Here is a 19,636-nt window from a genome sequence, read left to right as displayed (position 1 = left end):
CTGAATTTATTTTCTGCAAAATGATTACCTACTATATATACCAAGAAAATAAATACCAAAAATTGTATCATATAGAACCTGTTATATGAATCTTCATAAGCTTATTGAATACAATCATAACATGAATAATGAATATATCCTGTATTTAGTGTGCAATAAAGAATTTTCCGTTCTTCATTCATTCATCCAATATATCTGTATAACATGTGATCTTTTCCTGGTTAAATATTTCTGTAAAAATTGTTGAATTTAGCTACTACTAGCACCCTGCGGTGTTCCCGAACAACTACGAAATTGGGGCCTTCAAGAAAAGAGCTTATTTGTCCATAAAAGGCCGGCAAAGCACCTGCAACACTTCAGTGTTACAAGTGTTTATGGGCGGTGGTGTCCACTTAACATCAGGTGGCCCACCTGCCCCTTTGCTTGCTATGACATAAAAAAAATGCTATTCTTGCAATACTTTTCGATATCTTGATTGCCTTGTAACATACTACTAGTAAAAACGAACACAAAACCAGAATAATCTAAGTCAAAGCACAGCTAGATCAATCTGGGCCAAAGCATACAGGTTTTTGGGACAAACGCGAAATCAAAAGTATTGTTCCCATATAGGTAAAATGGAGCACGAAACAAAAGATGGTGGCTGTAACAAAAGCGATGGTAATGAGTTAGAAATAGTAGCTTCAAACGATTGCACTGTGCAGTGACATCGCATGCAACACTGGTGTGTGTGATGATTTTGTATTTTTGCAATATGCCTAGTATACATTGGAGTAATAACCTACTTCAGATGAATAGGTACTGCTATAAGAATGTGATACTCTGTAATGTTTTGAAACATATTTTATTTATAATAATTTATAATTAGAAAGATAGGAAACTAGAGATAGTCTACGTATTATGAGACACTCATTCCGGGCTTGCATGTGTGTTATCAAGGCAATAAAAAATAAATTATAGACAAACTTAACGTCTATAAACGCAGTAAGGATGCTTGCATTAAACGCAGACCAATAAATAAAATAAATATATTCTACAACCATTTACAACTATACCTATAAACATAATATTGTAACCAATTCCTTAACAGCATTGTTTTTCTACGGGCACGAGTTAAAACGTCAATTTCGCCATACCCCGTCAACTCGGACACAATGACTGCTATTTTTTCCCAATCCAATCCTATACACTCGCGCGAATTGGAAACTGAACTGCATCTGCTACTCTCCGTGATAGGCGCAGTTCAATTTTGAAAACCGCATATTGAGAATTTTCGTAGCAAAGTAATCAAATCATTGATAGAATGGATAGCCGTCACCGGTTCATCGGAACTTTTACATTGCTGTTAAAACAACAAAACAACGTATTTTACGTTTCGATTTTGTTCTTCATCTGTGTTGATATGATTAAGGGCTAATTTTTCAATCCTTGGTTAAAACTTATTCTTCGAATAATGTATAAAACTACCATTTTAAAAACGTATTCTAATTGCCCGTATTTGACAGTATACATATTACATTTTAATTTTATCGTGTAATACTTTATTGGACGGATAAGTTTTAACCAAGCATTGAAAAATCGGCTCTTAAGGATAATAAACCTCGATCTAATGTGTTTTTTGGAAAGCTTATGGTGAGATCATCAAAGGAATATAAAATACCACCTGTGGAATATTTTAGTGGCAAATTTATTATATAATAGGTAGTTATGCATTGTAACATGGCTTAGAAATAAAAACTCCATAATTCCTTTTAAATTAAGTTTATTAATCTATTAAAAATAATTATATCCACTTGTTCTGATTCAGTTATCTGACAATATTACAATCAATTGAGCACAAAAATATAATATATCGCTATGTTAGATTTGAACAAATGTATAATTCGAGAGTCCAACAATTACAATTTAAACAAAAATATAGTTTAAGTAAAAAATCAGATGTACTTTTATAATATTGGTACCTATTACATTATAAGCCACACGTATAAACGATACACGCGCACAGCATAATTTATCCAGCCACTAACAATATAGTACATAATACCCTAAGCCACAAAAATATGTTCACATTTCCCAACTAATTCTGGGCTGGAACATTGAAGGCACATTATAAAGGCTTAGGATCTCAACCACGAATAAATTTCCCTCGAGAAACGTATTTCACAACGCTCGGGACAGCCGAATGTGGAAGACGGAAATTTCGCGTTTTTTCAAACTCGACTTTGGCTGAAGTTTTAATTGCAGTGATGTCAGTTTAAGATTGGAGACAAAGAAATAAAACGCGGAAAATATTAAGTCGCGGAAAGTAAAATAATGTTATTGTAAATTTAATAAGGGAATCCATTTCACACAAGTTTTACATATTGAAACATCGGCCATTACATATTTTGCAAGAGTGTCCGGAAGAAAAGAAGCATTATTGCGAATATAAATTTACCATACATAACTATATAAAATAATTTACAGTTATTATGAATTTATGATCAGTCAAGATGACCAAAATGATCGTCAAAGTAATGTCGGTAATGTGTAGTTCTCAATGATCTATTTAAAGATTATTCAGAATTTCATGAAAAGGAAAGACAGGAAATTACCTTATGAATTACTAAGTAACTCAATGCTTATGAAGGACTTCTGGGCCTTATTATATAGCTATTATTAGCTGAAGGAGGTCCAGCAGATAAACAATATAAGACAAACCTACAGTGAGAATAATAACACTTTAATACAATTGAATGTCAATTATTCTTACTCTTTGATTATGTTTAACTTCTACTATTATAAGGGTATGTACATTAGCATACTTCAAAAAAATCAAACTATTGACATGCATAATCAATTTATTTAATTTATTAATTTTTTTATTTAATCACATTCAATCATATTGTAATCAAAACACAAAATGCAACGTACACACTACACAGTTATTCTTTACGTTTACTTCCGTTTTTCAATTCTTGCAACATTAAAGCAATATTTGTATTTAACCAAATCTGCCGTAATACCCAATCCTTGCAATAAATTATAATTTAAATCAAAGCTATTAAAATCCTTTAATAAATCACGAAGGAAAAGCAATGAATAATACCAAAAAATGAGGCTAACAATGAACCCTTATCTGACATAATCGGTTTAAGTTAAAAAATATTAAAGAAGCAAAGAGAAACAAAAAATACGGGTCAGTAAGACTCGGCTCGACGGTTTGTAAAACAGCGTTGAAGTAAATATTATTAGGTTAATTAACGTTTGAATTCAACTTGTTTTTTTTTTTCATTATTTTGAATTTTGTATGGAATGTTAAGTTTGTTGAGCTTATGAAAGCATGTTCGTTCTATTATTATTCACATAGCAGACACATAGTTACAAGATTTTCTTTACTCATGTGCTACAAGCATACATAATTATTATGATAGTTTAGGCAAAAACTATGGCAGATGACAACATTATTACATTTTTTAATTGTTCTTATATTATATAATATTATGTATAGAACTTTTGTTATTTTGTACGATGTTTTCCTTAATCATGATAACGCTATACCACGAGCATGAAGCTACACGGCCGGGACCAAAACGGGGCACGGCGCAGCGTTGAAACGTTGATGGATAATGTTTCACTATCTGTGCTCCGTGGCTTCACTAGCATTGCTCCGCTCCTGTTGTTCTTAGCGTGATGATATAATATAGCCTATAGCCTTCTTCGATAAATGGGCTATCTAACACAGAAATAATTTTTCAAACAATTATAATATTAGTATAGATTTATAAATCAGATTAGATATAGATTAGATATAGATTTATTTTTAGGCTCCGGCACAGCCCAGCCCTGGCACAGTGCAGCGTGAACCATGCTTTACTTATTTGTAACAGAGTGTTCTATGTGTATATCTGTGTTATTACTAATTTCAAACTATATACAAGCTCGTAAAAACCGTATAAACCATCAAACAAAAGTTGCGATACACGCAGTACAAACAGATTCGCGTTATTAGGTGGTTACCGTGAAATATGGACAAACAAAATACATTAAAACTTTCGTATTCCTATCAGCATTAATTCTGTTTACCCATTAGCCGACCTCACTATTAATTTCTATTCAAATAATTCGGACAGGTCTAACTATTTGCGTTTTCGTAATGACGGATTACTTAATGTTTAAAGTGGAATAATGGGGTAATTTGGTTTTAATTATTATATTGTATGCTTCAATAGTTGTCTGGCGATTGAGGCGCGTGTTTTGGACTGACAATTAAAATAAGTCAAGTCCGTATTACTGAGACAATAATGAATAAATACTAGTTTACAAGGCAGACGAACTGATGAAGGCGGTAAAGAAGCACTGGATGCAGAACAGTTTTCATTATGTGCCAGACATAACTAAAATAACATTATTAAAATATTGCAAATATCATATTATTATTTAACTAGTTTATGTGATACATTTATATGCATAGATTTTACTTTTCATTTACTCACATTATTATCAACGGCATGAAAATAAATTTTATTTAAACATATTTTTTTGTAAAACTTGCATGCATAAATGAATATAACCATTTTATAAGTATACAGATAAATATTCATTTATGATATAACATCCATAACAAAACCTATTACTTGTAGCACAAGCCTTTCAAATGGCTAACATAATTTTAAACAAGAGCCTCGACGCAAAGGCAGATTATCAAAGTTTTGCAACTAAACTAGTAGTTAGCGCAAATCTAGTCGGCGAGTCCCCGTAAATCTCAATTTATTCTTAGTTAGGACACTGCCAAGTTACCTAAGTTTCGGTATACATCTTTAATGTTAATTAATGTGGGAACTTTTTATACAATGTTTTTAGAGTTCACGGAATTGAGTGTGTGGATTGAATTATTGCAAATGTATTATTTAAAACAGAATTGATTCACGTTAAAAATTTAGGATAAAATATGTTGCTTATAGACTGTTATAATTACGCTTAAAAGGGATTGTAATTGTTATTGAGAAGAAGGAAAATTCAGATTACTAATATTGTATTGTTGGAACCAGATTTTAACCAAACGCATACAAAATGTAATGTGTTAAAATCTGGTTATGAAGTTAATTTTATAAATTTAATACTTCGGTTTTTCCTGCGCCTGTCATAAATGATTGTATTATATAATACAACAAGAAACACAATTGGTTGCCTAAATTATTATAAATAAAAATTAATAGTTACCAATATTTCCAATAAATTCAACAATGAACACCCGAACTAAAAAGCAGTTACCAACATCGATAAAAAGACCACATCGCTTAGCAAAATGGTATATGAATCGATAGCTTAGACTTCAATTTATCAATAGCGATCTACAGCGCTAATCCTGAATTTTCGGAGTGCACCCAATAAAAATGTTAAGCCGTACGTTTCAATCTGTACGGTATCGTAGCCTGGGGCAGATTTACATGCATACAGAGAGTGCCTTTTATTTGCCCCGTACCAATACAGTGGGTCTTTTGAACTGAAAGCACTGCATCATGCATGTATGGCATCTTTTGTTCGATATCGGCTTGGTATCGAATTACAAAGGAAGTCGAATGATAAGGATTGTTTATAGTGTAGTGTATTTTGGTACTTTGGTCCGTTTTGTAGTGGAACGTTTTTTAGAAACGATCTGTACACATGTACCTATATATATATTATATATATTGTAGTTTATGCAGTATGTAAGCATTTTTTAAATATATTCTTTCTTTTATTTCTTTTTTGCGCTATCCTTATTCTTCTCACATTTCCTTTCCTACCAGGTTGCCTGGCAGAGATTGCTGTGTAGCAATAAGGCCGCCTATTGTGCAAAATTTTTGTACCTCACTAATTTGTACCACATTTCCTATATTGTTTTGTAATAATAATGTGTAATTCATAAATAAATAAATACCTACATACGTTAAATATAAAGTTAAAGACTTGTTTATCTACATTGTACGTATATAGATGATTATAATATTAAATAGGTACTTATGTCGATTCGTCGTAAGTTATTTTAGTAATGTAAAAAATAAACTAGAGCAATTAATACCATGTCTCTTTCAATCTTGAGTTAAAATTATGACTTAAAAATTGACTCTATTTTTTAATAAGTTAATGCCTAGTCTTGCTATTACAAAATTTCATCTTTCAGTTACCATAACAACAATGCACATAATTCATATTAAACTACTAGCGGTCCGCCCCAGCTTCGCCCGTGGTACCTACATGTTTAACCTATCCTATCTCTCAAGTTGGATCGAACTGCACATGGTGTGCGAATTTTATTATAATCGGTTAAGTGGTTTAGGAGTCCATTGCGGACAAACATTGTGACACGAGATTTATATATATTAAGATAAGCGACCGTATTTCCTACAACGACTAATGATAACCAGTATTATCAAGACTAAAACCTTAAATAATCCTTCTAAACCTGTCTGAGCCTACCGTTTAGTTAGCAAAGTCCAAAGTCCAAATATAAATGCAGTTCTGTCGTGTCGACTTGAGATCTTGAATTATTGAATAAGACTGCAAATAGAATGATTGACCAGCCTATTGCGGCAGTCTAAATGCCTACTCCATGGCTAGCTACTAGTTATTATTTTGAGTCCAAGGTACAGGTTAAGGAAAAGATAGTAGATTTATTGAATGAAAATCTTAAATTAACTATAACATTAGTTAAACGAAGTAAATGAATGAAGTAAATGAAGTAAATGAATGTAAGACGCATTTCGTTTGAATGCGTTAACAAATTGAAGGTAAGGTTAGTGTTAGCGATCGACGTAACGTTGTTGTTTATTAAAATAATAATAAATGCTTAGGAAAATAATTTAGTGTAGTTTAAAATAAGACAAAAAAGACCGCACGGTGCTCAATAGGAGCAGGTCAATAAGTACGATAGCCAATGAGAAGCGAGTATGACTGTCGTTATCTCCCTGTAGTGTATAATTGTTAACTTTGTTTATTTTGTTTAAATAGAACGTTTTTAAATTATTAAATTGTAGCATTATGTTTGTAAATATATAATTATGTTTTTTAAAACATATTAGTGGATATAGGCTAGCATAATTATTGTAACCGCATGTCTTAATTAATTGTAAGTTAGAAATATAGCATAATTGTAATCGCATATATGTATCTTAATTGTAAGTTAGACTATTAATGGTATTTTAGCTTGAATCTTTATTTTTTGGTATTTTTGGATACAATTTGTTATGAATACGTACAAGTTAGTATAATATAGTTCACTATGGAAACTTCTCACATATTACGGTGATGACTTAAAAGATGACGTTGTTATGGTTTACTCTTGAAATGATTGTTAATATGTAGAATTATGTATAATACGTAGTTTTTAGTTTTGTAAAATTCTTTACGAAATATTAGCGCAGCATATGAGGCTACATTACATGTATGCATTCGTACTATGCGTGCGCTTTAAGAAGCAGTTAATGTAATAAGGAGGAAATATTATGGAAATGTTCATTATACTTAAAAATAGAGAATTTTGTTACGTGTTAATTTTCATAATTTCTTACGAGTGAGATAAAGAGAATTGGTATTTAATTTGAATATAGTAAAAGTGTGGTGCAAACTATGTGCAGGTTTAGTAGTAACCTTCGAATTTGTGTATGTTAATGATTATTTTATAAGACAAATTGTATGCCATTGTAAAGGTATTTTTGGTTGTTTTATATAATAATTGTTTGTGTTATCATATGTTGGAATTTAATAAAGTTACGAGCAAGAAAAGGGCTGGTAGATAGTACACGTAACGTTCGATTTGATCGGAGAGCACCGGCTCTCCGTGCGGTAAAACTTTACCTCAGTAACCCCTCCGGCGAGCGTAGGCAAAATAAGTCGAGTAGAGTCAAGCTCAGTCAAGCTCTCGCAGTCAACGGAACACAACGCGCTCTACGTACGGAATTGAAGATCTCACCAGCCCTTGAAAGCTCTACATTGAAGAAGTAACGCTGACTTTTATTTCGCCGCGTTATTATTGCGAAGCCCGCGTGCTTTGCTCGCGAAATAAATACCTCGCGTACTATATACGGGCTGTGACGGCACACCGCGTTTCCACGGACGCTAGCAGAAGCGTCGGGAGTGAACGTGAACCAGCTACGAAGGCGTTCACTCAGTGTGTATAGTCACACACGTAGCGTATCGGCCGTGTATAAACATTCGCGTGAACTGCGTACGGGCACGCTCGTACTGCGCCTACCGCCGCGATATACACGGTCGCATATATTGTTTCCACGCTACAACATTTTTGGTGCATTCGAGCCGGATTCTGCATACTACAATTTGGTGAAATACAGGCCACATACTGTATTTTATGGTCCTTCGATTGAAAAGGAAAACGCGTGAAAATGCCAATTACGAGATCGCAAAAGAATACTCCACAAGGTCGTCAGATGTCAAGCAAAGAGGATGATAGTCGGTCCTTACAAACGCCGACTAATATTGCTATGACGACAGATAAATTGGATATACAACAGACTGCCGAGAATAAGGAAGAGACCTCTGCGTGCTATTACAGGGCAATGAGTGAAAAAGCGAGGTCAGTACGCTCCACAGAGTCAGCTGCACGAAGACGACGTTTGGAAGCTGAGCAGGAAGTGCTACAGCGGGAATATGAAGTAGCACAAGCAGCTGCACGTTTATCGCGTGTTAGATTGGAAATCGCACAATGCGATGAAGAAATTGATGACTCTACGATTGATGATAACGAATTTACGACGGAGCATTGTGAAAATATGAAAAAGACAGTGGTATTGGAGGGAGAGCGCGCTGCCAACACCAACTTATGTTCGCTTGACATAAAAAATGAAAATGTTACATCAAAATCTATCGAAGTGCAAACATTAGCAGATGCATTAAAAGAAGTGATTATATGCACAAAAAATAACACGGCGGCGTCGCAACCGAATTATATGCACGAATTGCCGTTCTTTGGCGGCATTAGTGATGAATGGATAGCATTCAAGACAGTTTATGACGATACAGCCCCATTGTTTAATGATGTACAAAACATGGCAAGATTACGAAGGGCAATAAAGGGTCGTGCACGTGAAGCAATAAAAAGCTTGCTTTATTCAGCCGCTAAGCCGAATGACGTCATCGACTCGCTAAGACGCCGCTACGGTAGAACAGATGCTTTGGTTCTAGCTGAGTTAAACAAATTACAAGCATTGAGAAGAATAACCGATGATCCACGTGACGTATGTATGTTTGCGAGCGAAATTAATAATAGTGTGGCTGCTATTAAGGGTCTTAAGCGACCCGAGTACTTGTTTGCGCCACACATTGTGAAATTAATACTAGATAAACTACCACAATCGTTTCTATATCGGTGGTATGACTACATCGGCGACGAAGAACATAGTGTGTCCGATATAACACGTGTTTCACAATGGTTGAATCGGGAAGCAGATAGATGTGGATCTCATGTGAGTCTTGGCGAAACAAATAGTTGGAGAACAAATCGAAAGAATGTGTATTATAGTGAAGGAAACAATGTAACGAATGAACATACGGTAAATTATAGTATCAGTGAAAGTAAAAACACGTGCTTTCACTGCAAGAAAGACCACGTGTTAAGTGAGTGCCCACAATTTATTAAATTATCCACACATGAACGTTGGGATGTGGTAAAAAAGAATCGTGTGTGCTTCAATTGTTTAAAAGGAAAACATAGAAAGGAAAATTGTAGAAAACCACCTTGTAAAAAATGTAAACGGTGGCATCACTCGCTTTTGCATGTAGATTACGCCGTGCAAGAGCGAAATAGCGAAAGTGTATCTCGCGAACCAATAACGACGAATGCAGTAAATAACGTGTGTGCAACAAATATGTCCCGAGCTTACTTGAAAATGGTTGAAGTACAAGTTTTTGGGCCAAAGGGCTCTGAAAAGATCATGGCTTTATTAGACGAAGGGTCTACAGTGACGTTGCTAGACTCATCAGTAGCAAATCGTATTGGTGCTAGTGGTGTAAAATCAAAACTTGTGTTACAAACTGTGGGTGGGAAAAACATTGTAAATAGTCAATCTGTAATGTTGAACTTAAAATTAAAAGGTGTTCATAGTGACAAAGTGCGACAAATAAACCAAGTGTGTACAGTGGACAATTTAAAACTAGCCCCGCAGTTTCTTATAAAAGAACGTATCGAACAGTGTCGCCATCTACGTGAGTTTGCCGAACAACTTTATTACGAGGCTAAAGCGCCTTTGTTACTTATCGGGCAAGATAATTGGAGACTCATGGAGTCTAAACAAATACGAAAAGGAAGAACAGGACAACCGGTGGCATCACGAACAGCGCTAGGTTGGGTGCTCCATGGGATTGACAAAAATAACACGAGGTCAGTAAATATTGTGAATACATGTTTCTATGAAAGTGCAGGCAATATGACGCCTCATTTTAAACAAAAATTCCCTAGTGACATGCAAATTTTACATTACGCACCTACAATGCGTAAAGATTTTAAGATTAAATTTAACAATAGAAAGAAACACATAAAAGAGAGAGCCCGATGTAAAAAATATAATATGTCTCCTACAAAGACATTTAGAAATGAAGTTGCCTCACGAAATAGAATTAAAGAAAAGCCGAATGTTCACTATGGTGAAATTAATCGTCGAGTACACTGGCCTCCCACACAACATGGGAATTGGAAACATAGAAAATTTGATCCTGATGGGATAACAATCTACAACTTGAGTGGAATATCATCGATCGCTAATCACAGAGATTAGTGCTATGCACGAGGGGGAGAATGTTAGCGATCGACGTAACGTTGTTGTTTATTAAAATAATAATAAATGCTTAGGAAAATAATTTAGTGTAGTTTAAAATAAGACAAAAAAGACCGCACGGTGCTCAATAGGAGCAGGTCAATAAGTACGATAGCCAATGAGAAGCGAGTATGACTGTCGTTATCTCCCTGTAGTGTATAATTGTTAACTTTGTTTATTTTGTTTAAATAGAACGTTTTTAAATTATTAAATTGTAGCATTATGTTTGTAAATATATAATTATGTTTTTTAAAACATATTAGTGGATATAGGCTAGCATAATTATTGTAACCGCATGTCTTAATTAATTGTAAGTTAGAAATATAGCATAATTGTAATCGCATATATGTATCTTAATTGTAAGTTAGACTATTAATGGTATTTTAGCTTGAATCTTTATTTTTTGGTATTTTTGGATACAATTTGTTATGAATACGTACAAGTTAGTATAATATAGTTCACTATGGAAACTTCTCACATATTACGGTGATGACTTAAAAGATGACGTTGTTATGGTTTACTCTTGAAATGATTGTTAATATGTAGAATTATGTATAATACGTAGTTTTTAGTTTTGTAAAATTCTTTACGAAATATTAGCGCAGCATATGAGGCTACATTACATGTATGCATTCGTACTATGCGTGCGCTTTAAGAAGCAGTTAATGTAATAAGGAGGAAATATTATGGAAATGTTCATTATACTTAAAAATAGAGAATTTTGTTACGTGTTAATTTTCATAATTTCTTACGAGTGAGATAAAGAGAATTGGTATTTAATTTGAATATAGTAAAAGTGTGGTGCAAACTATGTGCAGGTTTAGTAGTAACCTTCGAATTTGTGTATGTTAATGATTATTTTATAAGACAAATTGTATGCCATTGTAAAGGTATTTTTGGTTGTTTTATATAATAATTGTTTGTGTTATCATATGTTGGAATTTAATAAAGTTACGAGCAAGAAAAGGGCTGGTAGATAGTACACGTAACGTTCGATTTGATCGGAGAGCACCGGCTCTCCGTGCGGTAAAACTTTACCTCAGTAACCCCTCCGGCGAGCGTAGGCAAAATAAGTCGAGTAGAGTCAAGCTCAGTCAAGCTCTCGCAGTCAACGGAACACAACGCGCTCTACGTACGGAATTGAAGATCTCACCAGCCCTTGAAAGCTCTACATTGAAGAAGTAACGCTGACTTTTATTTCGCCGCGTTATTATTGCGAAGCCCGCGTGCTTTGCTCGCGAAATAAATACCTCGCGTACTATATACGGGCTGTGACGGCACACCGCGTTTCCACGGACGCTAGCAGAAGCGTCGGGAGTGAACGTGAACCAGCTACGAAGGCGTTCACTCAGTGTGTATAGTCACACACGTAGCGTATCGGCCGTGTATAAACATTCGCGTGAACTGCGTACGGGCACGCTCGTACTGCGCCTACCGCCGCGATATACACGGTCGCATATATTGTTTCCACGCTACAACAGTTAGGGCTGCATTTTTTTGCTGCATTAACTGTGATAATATAGTATGTAGTTCCTCTATCTGTTATTAATTTTCCCGATGTACCAATTGTTATTATAATAATAGCTTAGACATCGTGAGGAAACCGACATGTCGAAGAATCAAAAGTTCGACGATATGTGTCATCCGCCAACCCGCACTTGGCCAGCGTGGTGGATTATGGCCTGTACCCTCATAGGAGGCCCGTGTCCCAGCAGTGGGAACATATATGGGCTGATGATGATGATGATGATGATACCACAATATTATGAATTTACCTCATTAAATAACTGCAAAGTTCCATACGATTTTCTCGTAAAATTGTCTTTTTTATTTTATATTACTGTTATAGTGATCATTAACTCAAGAGGCGATAAGCCACAATTTGCACAATTTATACCCCGGTTCGGTTAATAAGCGACACATTTTCTGGAATGTTCCATTCAAGCGAGGATCAGGGTGGAAATCACCCCCTATATGTAGATTGTAGGCATATACAAAGCTACCAAATCCTTATATGCGGAAGTTTGTTTGTTTGACTTTCTGTCACGTTGCAAAAGAGTGACTTTTAATGTGAGTTTTGTGTGAAGTGGTTAGGAGGCGAGTGAATAACATATTGTTCGTGCTTCAACCAGGCGAGTGAAGCCGTGGAAAGTTAGTAGTAGTACGTACCTACTAAGTAGTAGAAGGTATATGTAATAATTTATTTCAAGTAGAATTATAATGCTGTTTTATACGAAAAAACTAACGTAGTTATTAACCATTGGAATGAGAATGACCGCAAAAATTTTATTGTTTGGCTTCACGTGATTTACAAAGAAAACTGTAATTACTCTTCGTTGAAATTGCTGTAGTTTATAATTACATATTGTATTATGCAAACCTAATTTTACTTTTTTTAATATAATAAAAAGGCAAAGCAGTTGACTGACGCAAAAGTGTCTACAAAGGTAAATAAAAACAAGATTTCTATTTTCAATGCAGAAACTTTTTTACACAGAATTATTTTATTTTTATTTTTAGGAAGCGTAATAGGCAATTATTTATTGATAAAAAACTAAAAACCACCTCCATATTGTCAGACCTAACCCAAATTTAAATGGAATCACATGACAGGCACCAGCTTTAAAAAAAGAATTATCAAAATCGGTTCACCGAATCGAATGTTCTGAGGTAACAAAGCCAAAAATGCAGGCGAAATGCCAGCCTCTTTTCAACCCATAACAACTAAACGTCTATGTTTAATGCTATTTTACACACAATTTAACAAATTAACTGCGTATAACTGTAACATGCCTACCTTTGCAAAGCATACAGTAAATCCTCTAATTCGAGCGCAGTTCGCGAAACAATTCCCCATGGTATTTTGAGGAAAATCTCTTGAAAATGGTATATTCGGAATTATATGTATGGCCCGTGATTTAGACGCTCAAAAGATTTACATCGCTTATAACTGAGTATTGCTTACGATCGTGGTTGTGGGTTTGAAGTTGTTTATAATATGTAAACATATTTCCTAGATGTTGTTCTGAATCATTTGTGTATAAGTATAAAAAATGTTTTTATTCATATCATAGTTCTGTTATTTCAAGGATATTTTCATGTCGAATTGTTAGTATTATGTCTTAAATAACAATATCATAATATACTAATACTAATAACAACACATATCTATAAAGATTTATAATATTTTTATGGCATAATCTTCAGAATCTAGCCAAACAGATAAATACCTACTAACTAAAATCATACTCATAAAAATAATTTGACAAACTTAAGTAATATCATATATTTAACAAAAGCCAACGATAATTAATAACCTTTAATGTTTGTAATCTGACATTTTCTTGAACAATACTTTGAAATATCTTCAAAACGTCGTTTTTCAGTCCTAAATTCTTTGAAATAAAATTACATATATTTTTACTCTATTGTAAAAATGTTGCATCTGTAATAACGAATGTTATAGATAGCTTAGAAGTAAAAAGTTTATGAGCAATATTTTCAACTATTAATGCTTATAATCTTTAAAATAATACAACAAAATAATACATACTGGGTATTAAATGCCCTTCACATTTAATACCCAGTCACAGTAAAAGGGTATCCAGCTAGTTAAACAGTTTTAAAGAAATGAAAGAATATTATATTAAATAAAGTAGAGCAATCACAAAGCAAAGGTTTTGTGCACAATACAAAGGACATTATGAATTCTTTTCTAGAAAAATATAGTTATTCCGGCCGTGTTTACGTTGTTAAACAATAACGCATTGGCAAACATCCCTAGCCAATACGCTATACTGTGGCTATAGAATGGGCGGTTTGTGTTTGATTTTAATGTGTAAGAAAAGTTTTCGCGACATTAGCACGTATTGTGGGAAATAATGAAATTCTAAGCTGGTGGTTAGCTAGATATTAGCCAGTGTTCAACAGGGATAAATTACTTTATACAGTTAATTTTATGTATACCAAATGTCGTTTACCAAACTTTTTAAGTAGGTCATATTAATAAATGCAAATTTAAAATTTATGTTATAAAGTTATTTTCAACAATCCCTTGTAGGTTCTTTACTCCAAGAAACAATAAATATTTTATTGTATTTCTGTCTTTTTATTTTAACTTTTACAGCCATTGTTGAACTCTTTTCTCCGGCTTATCTCGTGAGGTTTTCTCTGACAGATAGCCTATTTTATGTATCACTTATCTTTTTATAACAATTTTCTAAAGAATGGATTTCTACACACAAAAATAATATAAACATTAATTACTTAAATACACAATTCTGTAAGCAATAATAATATTTCCCATAAAAATAAACGATCGTACATGTAATGGCCCCTTCCAAGGGCCTGCGGCGATTCGACTAAACTATTCTATGCATTCGAGATTGATTCTATCATCTCATTGCTTTATTTATTGACATCCCGTGTTTATTCGGGACTGATGGTATTATATGATATTAATATGCAAACAGATCGCAATGGTTTCAGGCTAATAACACGTAATCGGTCGTAATTTTATTGTTTTGTATAATAATGTTGAACACGTCTATTGGACTACTATATACGATTAGTTTTCGGATTCGATTGATTTCGATTATATTTCCCTCAACTAAAGTTATTATTCTAATGAGGCGATGTATGATAAAAGTATCGAGCTAATAAAAGTTAGTGAAAGTATATAAGAACGGGAACATAAGGGACACCAGTGTGGTGCCTAATAACCCATTAACCTTAAAATAGGAAAAAAATTGGACTGATAATGAGACGATTTTTGTAATAAAATTATTTAGCATAAAAATCTCTATCCAAAATTATAGTTCAAGAGAGCTATGTCCTATATGGACGTCGGACGTGCATGATATTAAAGCAACTTATTACGAGTATGCCACAGCCTTGCTAGCGCATAATTGTAAAAGACAACAATGTCTCTCTGTATTCATGTTTGTATCCGTTGTTTTTCTTTTAAAGCTTTGTGCATTTTTACTCCACCGCGTCATTAGGAAACTTATGTTTTTCCAGTGTAAGTAGGTTATTTCTTTGGCATACTGTGAAATGTAAAAGAGTGTATTTTAAGAGACTAGTTTCACCTTAATTGTGATAGTCGTAACAAAAATATTAAGCTCTTAGGATTCTCTATAAAGAATCACGTGATGTTATTTATGTTTTATGTATGTTGTGGGTTAATGTAATGTTTTTGTAATAGTAAAAGTAATGCTTATGTAGAGCAAAGTCGCTTGCCGCCGCTGTCGGTATGTAGATTATGCTTAGATCTTTAAAACTACATAACGGATTTTGATGCAGTTTTTCTATTAGATAGAGTTATTCAAGAGGAAGGGTTTAGTATATAATTTATTCGATTTTAGACAAAGCCGGGCGGATTGCTAGTTTATTATAATATTACCCTCTACAAACATGACATATTTCAAATAATTCGCAACGTCCATCTTTCCATTATATGAAAAACCTTTACCAATAAACCTAACCCATTTCGCTTGTAAATACAAAAATCCCAAAAGAAGAGTGACGTAGAGATAAGACCCGTCAGAAGCACAAATTTCTTCCAATTTTCACAAAAGGCCGTTATCAGATCACGTTATATTGAATCGGGATAAAGTCTAATAACTTGTACGCGACTTGCTCATATTGAATCCTTTGATATGCCTTTGCTGATAATAATCAAACGTAACCCTATAGATGGTATAACATATATATATTATGACGTACTTCATAACTACATACTATAATGTAATATGAAAGAATACTTTCACTTGCGCTCGAACCATGTTTGGTATTATAAGTTCCTATAGATATAGATAAATGATTGCCATGTACTTACTAAGCATTGCACTAGTATAAATAAAAGTATTTCTTTAACAAATTAAAAATAACAAAATTAAATAAGGTACATTGATTAGCAATAATTATAATCCTGGTTTTATAAGCCACATCTATACTAATATTTTAAAAACTGAAGAGTTTGTTTGTTTGAACGCGCTAATCTCAGGAACTACTGGTCCGATTTGAAAAATTCTTTCGGTGTTAGATAGCCCATTTATCGAAGAAGGCTATAAGGCTATAATACATCATCACGCTAAAACCAACAGGAGCGGAGCAATGCGGGTGAAACCGCGGGGAACAGCTAGTAGGCTATATGTGGCTATATGTGGCTTAAATTTGAATATCCATTTGTGTTTCTAAATAGTTAGATAAATCCAACTATGATTTGTGTAGGTACCTATTTATTCAGGTCATGGAATTAAAAAAAAGAAACCTTATTTTCTTTTGTTTCATTTCAGTTTACCTTCTTCGTCTTTAACCACGTTCAGCCAAACACACACTATCTGGTTTCCACAATCACTGAAACTTACCAGACGTTTAGTTTCACCGCATTGCTAACACTTGTAGAGCTAACTTTCATGGCAAATAGTTATGATACAGGGATAACTGATACATGCTGGCAAATAAAAAGTATTTCTACTCTTATTTCATCAGTATTAACTAAAAACTGTTTATATTTTTTGTTAACTAACGAATAAAATATGTTTTTGAAGTGAAACTTCATTGGGTACGTTGAGAGTAAAATTTCAAGGTCACGGCAATACTGTCTCGTCATGGAGTAAGGTGACGATTCTCTTGACGTCTACCTGATGATCTTGCCTAAAAAGTTTCACTTCTGACACTTGTGCTCGGCACACAAGCTATTATTTTTTTTATAAATTTATCTTATTTTATTTTGTGCTCCGCACGTACCTTGTCATCATCGATAATACAGATTAAGGCACAAAGATTCAAGAATACCATTAATTTGAAAAAATTATTTTCATTTCCTTCTAAAATGAGTACATGGTTAACAATACTTTGCTCAAGCAATAACATAAGTACATGATCTTTATAACACAGATATCAAACTAATCTACTTGAAAATTAAAGATTTTTAACGGATTTATTCATTATACTAGCTTCTGCCCGCGGCTTCGCCCGCGTGGTGTTTTGATAAAAAGTAGTCTATGTTCTTTCTCAGGGTCTAAAGATTGTCTGTGCCAAATTTCATCAAAATTGGTTGAGATGTTTAAGCGGGAAAGCGTAACAGACAGAGTTACTTTCGCATTTATAATATTAGTAGGGATTATTTTCCCAACGTCTGACCATAATTTCTAAATGTAATACTCGCGTAAAATCAAACACTAGAAAATACTAATCTACTTGAGTTACATTTAAAATACGATATTAAGTATCCCGTAATGATCAAAGCACTACAGTTGCACGCTCTAAAAATCCGTCAAAGTATTAAAAAGTGGAAGCTTATTATTTTCATCAACTGGGCGGAAACATGGACACTGAAACCTTATTTATATTCCTCGTTATATTTTGCACCCGACTGCGCTCGCGTTTAGTTCTGAAAGATAGGTTTTGTGTTCAGTTCTGCGTGGGTAAATTATTGTGGGTTTTCGTTGGAATTTTGGTGTATGAAATTGTTTGACCGTTTTATAATGCGATTCAAGCGTTTGTTTCATTTCAGGGGGTTTGTGTTCTAGGAAGGAAAGTTGTTTATCGTCATATTTGTAATCATATTGCATGAAAAAGCTAGTAAATTAAGGTAAATGTTTAAAAGCATCGCAAACCGAATCATTACCTCTTTCGGTTCTCACTAGAAATTGTAATAATGTATGAAATAAAAATTTACTAGAACACAAATTAGTAAATTTGAAAAAAATAGAAAAACTTATCAGGTTTTGAATCACATCAAAATATTTCCAAAAAATATATTTTATATAAAATATATGAAAGTAACAAAGCGCCTTAAATAAAGGCACGTTCACATAAAGGTGTAGCGCAACCGCCTCACCGCGGACGCCACCTGCTCGCCGCCTAACGCGATATTTAATTAACGACCCTTTACATAGAGATATGGAAGAGACACTTCATATAATAATGTATATTAAAAACATTGAAGTTTACTATTTAAATATACCATTTGATGAAATGTTCAAATAATTGAAAGACGGTCAATCAGAAGCTGTCCCGGCAAACGTTGTTATGTACTCACTTAGGAGTATGCAAAATAGATGTTGACCGATTCTCAGACCTACCCGATGCACAGAATTCGAGAGAGAGAATTGGTCCAGCCGTTTTGGAGGAGTATAGTAACTAACATTGTAACACGGGACTTTATACATTAGACATTTTAGAAATCAAAGGCTTTTAGCGGATTTAAACGCGAATTATTTAGTGTATTAAAAACTCTCGTTTACATTTTCCACACATATTATTTTTTTGGTTGATTTTACGTAAATTTGCTTTAAAATGACACCATAATAATTCATTTATAATCACTACATAGTATAAAACAAAGTCGCTTTCCCTGTCCCTATGTCCTTATGTCCCTATGTCCCTTTGTACGCTTAAATCTTTGAAACTACGCAACAGATTTTGATGCGGTTTTTTTTAATAGATAGAGTGATTCAAGAGGAAGGTTTATATGTATAATAACATCCATTAAATAGTAGAGAAGTACTGTTATTTTTGAGGTTTCTAATGTGATGTCGTAAAAAATTACATATTTTCCGCTTACATTGCAAACGCAGGCTGAACCCTACGAGTTTTATCAAAATAATGTACTAAGTATTGTACACATTGAAAAGGTCTACGGAAAAGTCCGCGATGGTATATGTCTATCTCTTATGGATAACCCACAATAACTTATTTTTGTCATTTACTTTTTACGACAAATAATGGCTGATTTTCAATGCGATTTTAATCAATACAGCATTAATCTTTAACCAATTAAATACCTTGAATACATTGTTCATTTAATATAGATCTATATCATCTATATGGCCCTTTAC

The sequence above is a fragment of the Colias eurytheme genome, chromosome 15 (genome assembly GCF_061535395.1).
Source record: "Colias eurytheme isolate Ceu_HAF_F1 chromosome 15, ilColEury1 Martin Lab GWU primary, whole genome shotgun sequence".
In the NCBI taxonomy this organism is placed as follows: domain Eukaryota; kingdom Metazoa; phylum Arthropoda; class Insecta; order Lepidoptera; family Pieridae; genus Colias; species Colias eurytheme.
Note: the sequence above shows the minus strand (reverse complement) of the source record.